Below are 13,169 nucleotides of genomic sequence, written 5' to 3'. Positions count from 1 at the left end.
ACATAAATTGAATTTGAAGAAGTTTACATATGGCTTAAAAGTCATAAACTAGAATCAGATGGATTCGGATATAACTTAAAAGTCTGATTCGGATTAGATTCGGATTGGATTCGGATATAACTTAAAAGTTGGATTCAGATCGGATTCGGATCGAGTTCAAGTATAACTTAAAAATCGGATTCGAATCGGATTCGGATATAACTTAAAATTCATATTCGGATCGAATTCAAGTATAATTTAAAAATTGGATTTGAATTGGTTTCGGATATAGATTTTAAAGTCGGATTTGGATATGGTCTAAACTTTTTTCATCTGAATTAGAATCCTAATCAGAATCCTAATATATGAATATCCGAAAAAATGGATATGGTAAAAGGTATATTTGATCTGAATCTGATCCGTTGACATCCCTACTGGGTGCTGGTAGGTGGTCAATCACTGTTTCAAATTCTCATATCATCAACTCTCCATGCAAAAAGAGTGGGGGTGAAAGGAGTTGGCATCACTCAAGTTAAAATGGAGCATGAATGAAACCTCTAAGCACCAAAGCATGTCATGTACCATAAAAAGATGAGGGAGTGGGTGGTGGCTTTGGCCTTCTACTAGGTGTTGGGAAATCCCACTCACCAAGAATCACCTATACATCTCGACTTTATTCTGACCACCATTAGCATCAATGGTGCCCTGTATCAAACCGTGTTCTTCAACAACCATTGAACTCATCCCGAAGGAGGTTGGTACAATGGTTGGGATGGGGCTTGATAGATAGTCGGTTCTTGTTTCAAATCTACAAGGCTGCAACTCTCTGTGCTGCTGCAAATGAAAAGCACATGTATTAGGAGCATACTTCCGAAGTACCAAAAGCAAACCTTGTATCCCATAAAGAAAACAAGTTGGGTGGAGCTTCAGAACTCTTCTGGGATGTCGGATGAAATAAGTCATTGCTTACCCAAAAACAACCATCGATCCTTTTTGCAATAACCGTGACCATGTTCACCGTTCTTCTTGTGTCAGTGCCCTTGCATGCACTCCCTGATAAAAAAACTAGGGATGTCAACGGATCAGATTTGGATGGAATATACTTTTTACCATATCTGATTTTTCATATATTCATATATTCGGATTCAGATTAGGATTCGAATTTAGATGAAAAAAAGTTTATACCATATTTGAATCCGACTTTAAAATCTACATCCAAAACCGATCCGAAATTGATTTTTAAGTCATACTTGAATCCGATCCGAATCCGAATTTTAAGTTATATCCGAATCTAATCCAAATCCGACTTTTAAGTTATATCTGAATCCATCAGAATCCAATTTATGACTTTCAAGCCACATGTAAATTTGATCCAAATCGAAAAAAATATATAGTAAACACTAAATGAACTATTAAACTCAATATGTATATCACACTAGCCCAAACTTGATTGTCTAACTTCATTCTATAGAGCAAGCAAATTTAAATTTCCAAAAATTGTACTTGAATATTGTTCCTTGATGCAACAAGAGACTAGATGAGTCATCCCTAACAACTTCAATAATAAAAAATAAATCACCATATAGTCCAAACTTGCAAAATTTTTCTTCTAATGCCTTCATTTGCGATAATGGATATGATCTTTATGTTTGGATATATACTTCAACCATGTTCATTACTATGTTAAGGTCCTAAAGATAATGCTATCAAATTAATCTGCATTATGCAAATGAAAATTTTAATTAAATAAACATCTTAAACACACATAACTGTAGGTTTTATGATGTAATGAAACAAATAAGTACAAAAAAATATATACTTCTAATTTATGATTCAGTTTTTTTGTATGTAGATGCAAATGGTGCTTCCTCTTCATGTAAAGGTATAGGCAAATCAAAATCATTTAACAAAAGAATAAAATAAGCAACACAAAAATATGCTTAAAAACATTAATAATAAGTAAATTACTTTCAGTCTAATTTCGCAACCAATCTTCTACACAAATCAAATCATCCACGATCTTTGTACCTAATATCCTTCTGTATGAAACAAGAATACGTCCACTTGTACTAAATGTTGACTCAGATGCAATAGTTGTAACAACCAAAATATCATATACCATTTTAGATAACACAGGGTATTTATGTACATTGACTTTCCATCATGTCAAAATGTCAATTGCATTGTTTTTTGAGTAAATGGACTCTTCTAAATACAACTTTAAATCTAATTTTGTGCATTGGCTTTGTGATGATTCTTCAAGGAAGTTATGTAGTGCATTTGTTTGAGGCTTCTTATTAAAAGAAATCAATCAAAGAAGTAAGCTAGATGCATCACTATCATTCTCAACATCAATAATATAACCATCACCAGTAGAGAGTGTCTTCAATGTAGAAGCAACTTTATATTCATTATAAATATCACAAAGGTTCTTAATTGCAGAGACATATTCATATGTTTCATCTTTATAAAATTGTCTATAATAAAACTCAATTATTTTCATTTTATAATGAGAATCAAATACCACTCCAACTCTTAAAATTAAATTGCATATATCCCAATACTTGTCAAACTTTGTTTTCATTCTTATTGCCATATTTGAAAGGCAGACATATGAACTTGAACACATTTTTCAATTTTCATCTTTATCTCACAAAACTCTTTAAAGAAAATATTAGAAGTTGGATCCTTGACTACAGAAATGGCATTAGTAGCATTATAAAATATTTTTAAATTGTTATAAATAATAGTAGCCTTCTTCCACTTGTTCTTAGTCTGTGTCAAATGATAGTGTCGATCAAGTTCTTGGAAATGACCAAAAGCTTCTTTATATTGTAAAGCTACATTAAGCATAAGAACTGTTGAGTTTCATGTAGTTGGAACATCAAGACATTTAAATTTTTCTTACAAGTAACTTTGACATGACGCATTGTTCGATCAAAAAATTCACATCGAGCTGAAGATGTCTTAATATATTTTATGTTTTCTTTGATCTTGTTAATCACATCGTTTATTTCTTTAACACCATCTTGCATAACAAAATTAAGAATATGAGTAGCACATCTAACTTGAAAAAATTTTCCATTACAAATAAGTGCATCCTTTTCAAGAAGCTACTCTAACAATTTTTTAACCATGATATCATTTGTCGAACAATTATCTAATGTAATTGAAAATAACTTGCGATCAATGTTTCATTTTAGTAAACAATTTTGATGATTGATATAAGTTTTTCTCCTGTATGAGGTGTTTCAACCATAACAAAATTAATTTTTTTTTATTTCTCAACTATTATCAATATAATATGCAGTCAAACATAAATAACCACATTTCTGATAAAACAAAGTCCACATGTCACATGTAAAGACTAATCTTTCCATTAGTCTTCTCCAAATTATTACATAATTTTGTCATTTCACTTTTATAAATGTGCATGCAATTTGATCTAAGAGTATTATGTGACATTAACTTGAACTGTGGTTGTAATCCTTTAATAAACTTCTGAAATCCAGAATGACAAAATTAGTAGTTCTGCAAAACTTACCATTAATGCAGGAGTTGTGGAGTGAAAATGAAAACCGAACAAATGAAATTTGGAAATTAGCTCGATACAGCTTAGCACCCTATACATAGAATAAAAAACTGAACAAGCTAGTCAAGTTACTAACTTCAGTTCCAATTCTTGGCATTTTCTTAAGCCCGGTCTGAGATAGGAATAGAATTGGTTGAAGTGGCACTCTATCTTTAAGTTTGCCCCTTCAAGGTTAGAATAACGTCTGAAAAGCAGGAAAGAAAAACCAAACAAGCCAAATTAGCAAAGCACCATCATTAGAGATCAACATCTATGTGGACTTGTGGAACTTATGACTTATAAATCTATGTGTTTTTTACGAAGAACATATTATTCTTATTTTTTTACTGATTTTTTATGAATTTTTTTCCTATTTTTTTATTTATTTAAAAAAAACGATACGATTACAATATGTGATGATATTTTACGATACAGCGTATCTTAAAGCCAGATCGATATGGCTTACGATACGCTTTTTACAACATTGTTTATGTCATCTCACAGCTTAGCAATAAATGAGCTAAAACATATGTATATTTATGTAAATTTCCTTAAAGAAGTACTTGAAAAAGAAAACCTAGTGCAAAAGGATTTCATCAAGTTCCAAATATGATATACAAGGAAAATAAATCTCACGTTGACTAAAGCATGTATCCTGATTAATAAGATGGTAGTACGAAGGTCAGCCTTGGAGAGGTCACAAGTGAATTGTGACTTCAAAGGAGCTCTGCCACTGGCTAGAGAGAGAGAGAGAGAGAGAGAGAGAGAGAGAGAGTTGTAGTTACTAAAATAACATGGCCAATCGTGGTCGAAGGATGCATGAGCATTACAAGTTCTAGAAAATTCAAAAGTGAAGAATTGCAGCACGAACCTGCAAGTGTGCAGTACGAAGGGCAGCCTTGGAGAGGTCACAGCTCATCAAGCATGCATCTGCAAAAATGATGGGCAATGATACACAAATTCTCATCAGCTTTAATACACAGACAAGGCTACACAAGCTCCTTCAGAGTCGCATATCTAACTCAGTCTGTTAGACGGAAAAGACGGACAAGAAAAAAAAAAATCCTTAGTGCTTTATGTGCATAACATTTTTCAGGTTCATGCCAACGACAGAGTAGCTCGGTGAGTTCAAAATCCAGAAAGAGGTTGTGCTGATATCCACATATAGGAGAGTGCGTTAATCTTCCGTACCTGTAATAAGTGAAGGATAGTGTTCTTCAACATTTGACCATGAATGGCACATGACCATGAATATCATGTGCCTGAGACAAGGATATTTACGAGCTGCCAGAATCAGCTAGAAAAGCCAGAAAGAACAGATGTAAAGCGGACTAATCATCCAAATTAACACAGAAGCATTCTTCCACATATAGCTCAGAATTCAGTATGTGGAATTGTATAACCCGCAGTCTCCATGTCGAGGCCAAATCAATCAGTAATGAAGACTGCGGGTTATACAATTCCATAATATATGCATACCACAGAAGCATTCTTCCACATATAGCTCAGAATTCAGTATGTGGACTTGTATAACCCGCAGTCTCCATGTCGAGGCCAAATCAATCAGTAATGAAGACTGCGGGTTATACAATTCCATAACATATGCATACCACAGAAACAGTGATGAGCATCAGTTACATGATAAAGAATTTGAAAAGAAAAATGACAGGCGGTTGTTGCCATCAATTCCATCCCATGCTATTAAACTAGGAAAGATAATTCCCGTTCAATGTTTCCAAACTATCAAACTATACCAAAATTCATGAAATTCTGTTATTGAGGCAAATCAGATTCCAAGAAATAGGTATAAGAAGTCTATATATTTAGGAAAAGAATCTGGAGATCATATCAAGGATCCATTCATGGCGTTTGGAGTCAAATAGCTACCATAGGCATCTATCAACATGTGTTGATACAGGAACCGTCCACCAAATGATAGCCCCTAGAGACATCAGCTTGGACCTTGCAACAAATATCTACCCTACAATTCTAGCCAATTTCTACGACCAATCCTCTGGGTATTAAAAAAAAAGAAATCTACACTTTTCTGCAATTGCAGTTTTCCAGGCACAAGTCCCTACTCAGTGATACTGAAACACTCAAACAGCCCGGCCATCATAAGTACCTATTATCGCTATTATCCCAGTTGCAGTGCTAGAAATTGCCAACCAATTCACCAATCGTCAACGCAATTAAATAAGACCTGAGAAATTTCCACTCAAAGGAAAGGACTTCCATCTGTCTATCTATTGTTGGCGAGGAACTGATTGATTTTGCCTCAGACATTGAGACTGCGGTTCCATTTCCACATATTGCTTCTGTTATATATGCAAATAATATGTGCCATTGAGACTGCAGGTTATACAATTCCATAATATATGGATAGCAAGTGCAGCTCGTTTGGAAGCTACATCGTGCCTGCAAGCACATCCTCTCACTCTCAGTAATGAAGACTGGCGTCTAGAACAACTTTCGGCTCTGGTTGGGTGCCTTGTGTTTAGATGAAAGTACGGCCTCCATGTATTGGCTGTGGAGAGAATCACGAATATAGCAGCCATTGAAGGGGTGCACTTCCGGCAGATTGGGCATGATCTATGCAACTTGAAGATGAAGGCGATTGGGGCAAAACATAAGAACGAAAAACACAAAAAGGAAAAATCAAATGAGACGGAGGAGGAATCAGGAGGAAAAGGGAGTGGGAAAGAGTTTGGTTACTGTTAGTGCTACTGATCGGCAAAAGGTTGAGAGGGAGCTTTCCCTGTAGTTGCTCTCTAGAAAATCGCTATCTGCTGCAACGATTGCAATCAAACCAGGATTTTGAAGCTCCAAGTCGGTCTCTCGGAGAATGAGGCTCGCCCCTCATAATCATATTCTTTCCATTGTCAATGGGACTGCCCACGAACTCAATATATACTTTTTTTTGCTTTCCTTCTTGACAACCTCAAAACGTGTAAGCAGAGAAAGAACAACATCTAGACCCCATTCGTGGAAGAGAGAAAGAAAGGGAGGGGCCAAAAAAAGGTGACCGAGGAGGAACTAGGAAGAGCAAATTTGCTTGCCAAAATCAAATAAAGAAAGAATTCATGGGAGAGAGGAAGAGAAAGAAGATGAAAGGGTTTCTTTAGCATTGAAGAATGACAGAGAATGCAACAAAAGTATAGCAAAATCAAATGAAAAAACTGAAACTGTGTCCGTGCATGAAAGAGAGAGGGAGAAGAAAACAGGGGAGGAATGGGAAGGGTCACCAAGAATTTTTTGGTTCGTTCCACCGGACAAGAGCAGGGAAGGAAGAACGTCGAACAGGTTTTCCTTCTTTTTTTTTTTTTGGTTGGGTGGTGTAACCGTGCGAAAGAAGAAACGACAGCTAATCATCTTCATATCCTCTTTAAACAGCCAATTAAAATAAACTTTTTTACAAACAAAAAAAAATAGGCGGGAAGTTTTGGTCAACTGCCATGGTTTTTTAATTTCGTCTAACCTAAAGCTCAAGCTAGTTGAAAAATTATAATCATTATTTAATTTTCATCTTATAAATTTATATCTTAATAGTTGTATTCTCAAAACAATTGGTAAATTTATCGTATATAAAAAAATTAAAAAATTATGATTTGGTTTCACTTAAAATTTTAAAACTATAGTTTAATTCTTACAACAAAACAACATGTAAGTATATCGTACATAAAAAAAACTATTGTTTGATGAAGATCACTTATTGCAAATCATTAAATTAGGTGACACATATTATTTCTCATAAAAAAACATTATTTAATGATTTGTGCTCATTTCATTGAGTTAATTAAAATATTTTGTGTTACATCCGTAAAAAGAGTGTTTAATGATATATCAAATAATTTAATGAAGTGAACAATTTGTTATTTTGTTACTAGTTAAAAAAGTAATTATATTATTGTATAAAAATTATTTGATAAATAAAACTTTTTTTATGAGTTCTGTAGTTTTTTTCATATTAAATATATTTATTTGAGATTATATACACTCAAGAAGCTTTCAACTTAAAATGAATAACATAATGTGTTCAAGATTTTTTATTTATTATAAAACATATTTTCTTTTAAATTGGTTTTTAAAAAATTTGCTCTAAACTTTTTTTTCATACGTGACATATATGTCAATCGTTTTTCATGACACCTTTCATTTTTTAAATATATAATATAGCTATTCTTGAAACCAATTTGACATAACTCTTCATTAAAATTTATAGTTTTAAAAAATATTTTTCTCATATTTTTAAAAAGTATCATATTTTTGAATTCTTTGATTGAGGTTTTCTTTATTATTTTCAATTAAATAAATATATTACTTAAGATTTCCTGCTAAAATACAAAGTGATTTTTTTATAATAATTGTGCATATTGAATATTAATGGGTTTACTTTTAATTAATAACATATTTTAATTGAATAAACTATTATTTCATGGTGATCACTTATTGTGAATTATTAAATTATGTGACGAATATTATTTTTCATTAAAAAGATATTATTTAATTGAAATAATTTACGTTACACCCATAAAAAGTGTGTTCAATAATATATTAGATAATTTATTAATCATCTTACCTTTATTACATAAAATTATATAATTACTCAAATCATATATAAGATAGGTTATTAAATTGAATAATTTGTTGTCTTTCTACTAGTTAAAGGCTTTTGTTTTCAAATTTGTGAATTATGTATTATAAATCAAATATATAAGACTTTTGAACATATTATATGATTATACAAAATGATTTACTTGATTGATTAAATAAATAATTGATAATTTGATAAACAAAAACTATTTTTATGAGTTCAACAGTTTTTTCTTATTAAATATATATATTTGCGATTAATTTTCATATATATATAAATATTCATTTTATTGAAATTTCTTGAAAAAATTTTGTTATTATTTATTTTTAATTAAATAAATACATTATTTAAGATATCTTGTCTAGTTGATGTCTTAAATATAATAGTTTGCTTGTTTACACAAAAACGTTTAGTTAAATACAATATTAATTATTTAATTAATTAGTTTTATATGATATAGTTTTAAATATTTTAAGTTAAATTGTGTATATAATAATAATATGACTATTATTATATGTAACTTCATAAAAATCATTAGCTCTTAATTAGATTATACCTTCATATACAATTTATATTCTTCGTATGTCATAACTTTAAGTTGGTGTGTTTGGTTAAACTTTTTTCCCAATCATTCATAGGTCGCAATTATGTCAGCACTTGCGTTTCAGATTCGGATATCAATTCACGGTTCGGATTTTGATATCAAGATGTAATTCGGATTTGGATATCAACTTAGGATTCAAATATACTTGTTAAGATGGTTAAGTATCCGATCGGATATTTACTTAAAACCGAATCTAAATCTATATCAGATCGGATGTTATTTCTTAAATCTGAATTCGATCCGATTTTCTTATTGGGATGTTAAATTGCTTACCATATACAATTTTTTAAACGTAATGCAAACTGATATCTGATCCATTGACATCCCTATGATGGGCTCTTTCTTTCTTTCTTTTTTGCTTTTCGAATAAGGCCAAAACAATATTTGATAGTCTTAGTTTGGCCATTTAGCATGGAATGTGGCTGTTAATTGATCTTATCACATTTAAAAGTTGTATCTCCCACTTTAAAATTTTATACACATTTTCCATCTATATATACAATCATAATGCAATAAGAATTCAATACATGCGCCCTGAGTAGGGATAATATCTGAATAAGAAGTCGGACCGGATTTGGATTTAATAAATAGCGTCCGACCAGATTTGGATTCAGATATACAAAAATATCCGATGAGATTCGAAACGGAATTATTTTAGACAAACATTCTGCATATAATGCTATTAAATTATGAAAATTGGCAAAATCCGATTCAAAGTTTGGATCCAGATTCAGATATAAATATAAAAATCAGATTTTGGATTTGGATTCAGATACGACTTTTCTGTATTCAAATTCAAATCTGCATATGTGAATATCCGAAAAAGCAGATGTGATTAATGATATATCTGATCTTAATCTGATCCGTTGACATCTCTAGCATTGAGCAGTGAAGCATAGCTAATTGGGCTGCTAGATGGTGGAAACCTAGTCTCACAAGGCTACTCTCAAGTTGAACGGAGTAGCCATAAGGTCATCCAGGTCGGTCGAGAAGTAGTCCCGAATCCCAAGTGTGAGGGAAAGGAAGGAAGGGTTTGAGCCTCTTGGGAGTAACAATGTTCCTCTACATGTGGTGCAGGCGTTTGGCCAATACTTGAACAAACCATGGAAGTTAGGTTTATGATCTAGCACTAACATGCCTAAACCTGGTTCTCAGCTCAGGATTCAACTATCTTATTGGCCCTTCATTCTATGCAAAGTGTGTGTGGATGGGCTAAACATTAGATATGCTTTTTCAACCCAGGACTCATGATCTGACCTCCATTAGGTCATGTTCTTTTATCTTTTTTTTTTTCTTTTTCATCAAATCGGATCAGATTCGAATTTAAAAAATAACACTTAATTGAATTCAGATTCAGTAACTATCCAATGGAATTCAGATTAGGGTCGGATTTACTTTTAAATGAATATCTTATATCTAACATCTTGAGTTTTGAAAATCGTCTTATTTGGTTCAAAATTCAGACTTAGATTCCAATGTGAATATAAAAATGAGACTCGGAATTGCATTGCGAATGTGAAATTGGATTCTGGTTGTGGATTTGGATATGAATATGAATGTCTTCATTCATATTTAAATTCAAATATATGAATATAAAAAAAAAAAAAGAGGTTAACAGTATATCCTATTTGAGTCTGATCTATCGAGAGTACACAAATTTGAAATACTACCGGCATGTCTAGCTTAAAGAAGAGTATATTTTTCACGGAAATAATCACTCTTGGAGAGGATAAATCAATTTTCACTTCAACGGTTTGTCGAAAACGAATATATGAACAAAATACATTTCAAAATATAAAAAAATTGAGGATAAAAAATACCCTTTACGCAACGAATGATAGCGTTAGAAGGCATGCCAACATGACATATCCAAGAAGCCTTGCTCGATCATCAAAGCAATATCATCGCCGACATTAGCGATGGTTGACCGGCACTTTTTGGCGACACTTTTTTCTCATTAGAAGTAGTGATCTTCGACAAAAATGAAAGAAACACAATGAATTTTTCGGGAAAGCTAGCGAAACCATATTGAGTCAAAACTTTGAATTATTGTCACAAAAAACTTGTATGAAAAGATGAGTATAATACAACAAAGTTGTACATCTCATGAATAAAATAAGAAAATCTCAATAACTTTTTAAAAAATTTAAAACATTTAATAAATCCTAAAAATTAAAAAAAATATATAAAAAATATGAAAACGAAAAAAAAACGAATATAATACTCAGATAATACACATTTTATACGTGTTTTTTATTTTCTGATGTTTTAAAAAAAAAACTAAAATAAAACGAGTATTATACAGCTGGCTATGTTTTGTCATATTACACGTGTCTTTTTTCAATAAGATGCATTTTATGTGATAGTTTGAATTAATGCAAGTTGGAGCGGAGCGGGGGCCTCAACTTTTTTTTTTTTTTTAATTTTAAAACTATAATTTAGACCTGTTATGCAAACTTTCTTTCTCTGCCCTCCTATACAAGGATCGTCTATGTATAGATGAGAAGAACATAAGAAGAAAAAGCATGATGTCCTTACCTAACTAAGCTGGCAAGTAAAATATCTCCTTCCTTCATAATCTTCCCAATCGATACAATTTACAAAAAAGGTTATAAACTTGTTTTGATTTCAACATAAAAGCTCGATGGACATTACCACACAAGTCTAAATGCGGTTCCAACTTCTGCACCAGTAATATAATTTCAATATACGCTCTGCCTCGTTTTATTTTTATGAAATTGCTTTTGGAAATTAAGCCATGTCCGTACCCCAGGGACATCTAAGGCCCTGTTTGATATCTAGGAAAATTTTCGTCCCAAGAAAAAGTTTTTGTCACAGGTGGTGGGTTGCTCATTGTTTCCTAACGTTCTCTCGAAAGAAGCTGGACTTTTGCATCTCGGAAAAATATTTACAGTTTCGGCCTTAGGCAAAACTTTTTCCGGGTCAAAGAGGAGCGGAAAAGTTTTACCTAAACCCATCTTGGGCACACAGTCCAAGACAAAATTTTAACAAAGCTTTTCTTCGAGCTTCGGCACCCGAGTAAGACTCTACCGAGAGAATCATGTACGAATTTAATCCATTATGTGTTTGGCTGATCCAAAATTAATTCCAAATTTTCAGTGAATCGGAAACTCGAGTTTGAAATATGTCCACGTAAATGAAATGGTGCACCCAACTGGGAACCGGTTCCAGACTAATCTGGATCCGTGATTGTCCAGTTCTAGATAAGTGGTTCTGATCTCGGCCAACTTATGGATGGGGCCGAACCGAACTGCACCATCTGGATCCAACCAATTGTAGACAAAGCGCCAAAGAAGAAGAATAAAAGGAAGAGGAAAAAGAAGAGCCTTTTAACAACACAAGTTCGAAACCACATGCTCCCAAATATTAAATAATAAATATATTTAAAACAGAAAAAGGAAAATGAGGAACTTAAATTAGAATCCCAAGTCCAACCGCCGCCACAAGGACGTGAGCAGCACGTTCAAGTTGTTCCCCAAGAGCACCTTGGAATTTTCTGGATACTTTGTGTGTGTCAAATGGATTTCTCATTTGAGAACAAGAGAGTCCAGTTAAGTACGGGTTTGGATCAAATAGCGATCCACAAAAACAGGAGAAGAAAAAGATTAGTACATTTTATTATGTTTATAAATCCTAATTCAACATAAAAAAAATGTTTTAATTCAAATTATTTATAAGAGAAACACTTATTTTTCTACTACCAAAAATTTGGTTTCATCTACGGGCTTCAAGTCTCACTTGGATCTACCAATTACTGATGATCGTGTTCCATTTAAGTGATGGATCGGGAGCCAGATCTAAGATGTGAAAGAGAATCCCGATCAAGTTGGGGCGACAGGGTTTCCACTGCCGGTTTTGACTTGAAGCACACGTGTGAGGTTTTCTGGATCCTTAGTTGTCATTCTCAAAGTGGGTCCTGACATTCCTGCTGGATCCAATTAACTCCAACCTCAGTCATGCTGTAAACGGAGATCCAAACCAGTCAGTGCCCGGCAGAACAATACAACAGATACAGTTGGACATGGAGATCCATATTCTTAGCACAACAAACACTTATTGGCCGATCCGAACCACATTTGGATCCGGCCTCCCATACTTTATGTTACGACTAACGGACCATTATAATATTTAAAACGATTATCAAAAGTGCATGAAATATTTAAAACGATTATCAAAAGTGCATGAATATCGGGGTTTTAAAATAAAAGTAGGTGGAATTTGCTTTTTAATAAGGAATTTTTTTGTTTTTGTTTTTGTTTTTGTTTTTGTTTTTTTAAAGGCGCTGTCTTCGTAAGGCTTGTTAATCCGGTCTCCCACTTGCCATTAGGACAAAAGGAAAGAAAAACCGTGTTTTTAAAGGATTAGTTGAAGATATCGTGAAGTTAACGAGAAGTTTCCTG

At 32.8% G+C, this 13,169-nt stretch overlaps 1 long non-coding RNA gene across 2 annotated transcripts; it reads right to left on the bottom strand.

The window, feature by feature from the left end:
• Nucleotides 1-367: 367 nt before the first annotated feature.
• On the bottom strand, nucleotides 368-6,865 carry LOC116259260 (uncharacterized). 2 transcript variants are annotated; one of them, XR_007574095.1, is made up of 4 exons: nucleotides 4,422-6,865; nucleotides 3,648-3,755; nucleotides 950-1,032; nucleotides 368-813 (listed from the first exon to the last, which is right to left on the bottom strand). It is a non-coding gene; the product is annotated as an uncharacterized LOC116259260 (long non-coding RNA). The 2 variants fall into 2 exon arrangements; XR_004173894.2 differs by lacking the exon at nucleotides 3,648-3,755.
• Nucleotides 6,866-13,169: the final 6,304 nt, after the last annotated feature.

This window comes from Nymphaea colorata, chromosome 8, assembly GCF_008831285.2.
Source record: "Nymphaea colorata isolate Beijing-Zhang1983 chromosome 8, ASM883128v2, whole genome shotgun sequence".
NCBI lineage: Eukaryota > Viridiplantae > Streptophyta > Magnoliopsida > Nymphaeales > Nymphaeaceae > Nymphaea > Nymphaea colorata.
Note: the sequence above shows the minus strand (reverse complement) of the source record. Positions and strands in the feature narration are given on the sequence as shown.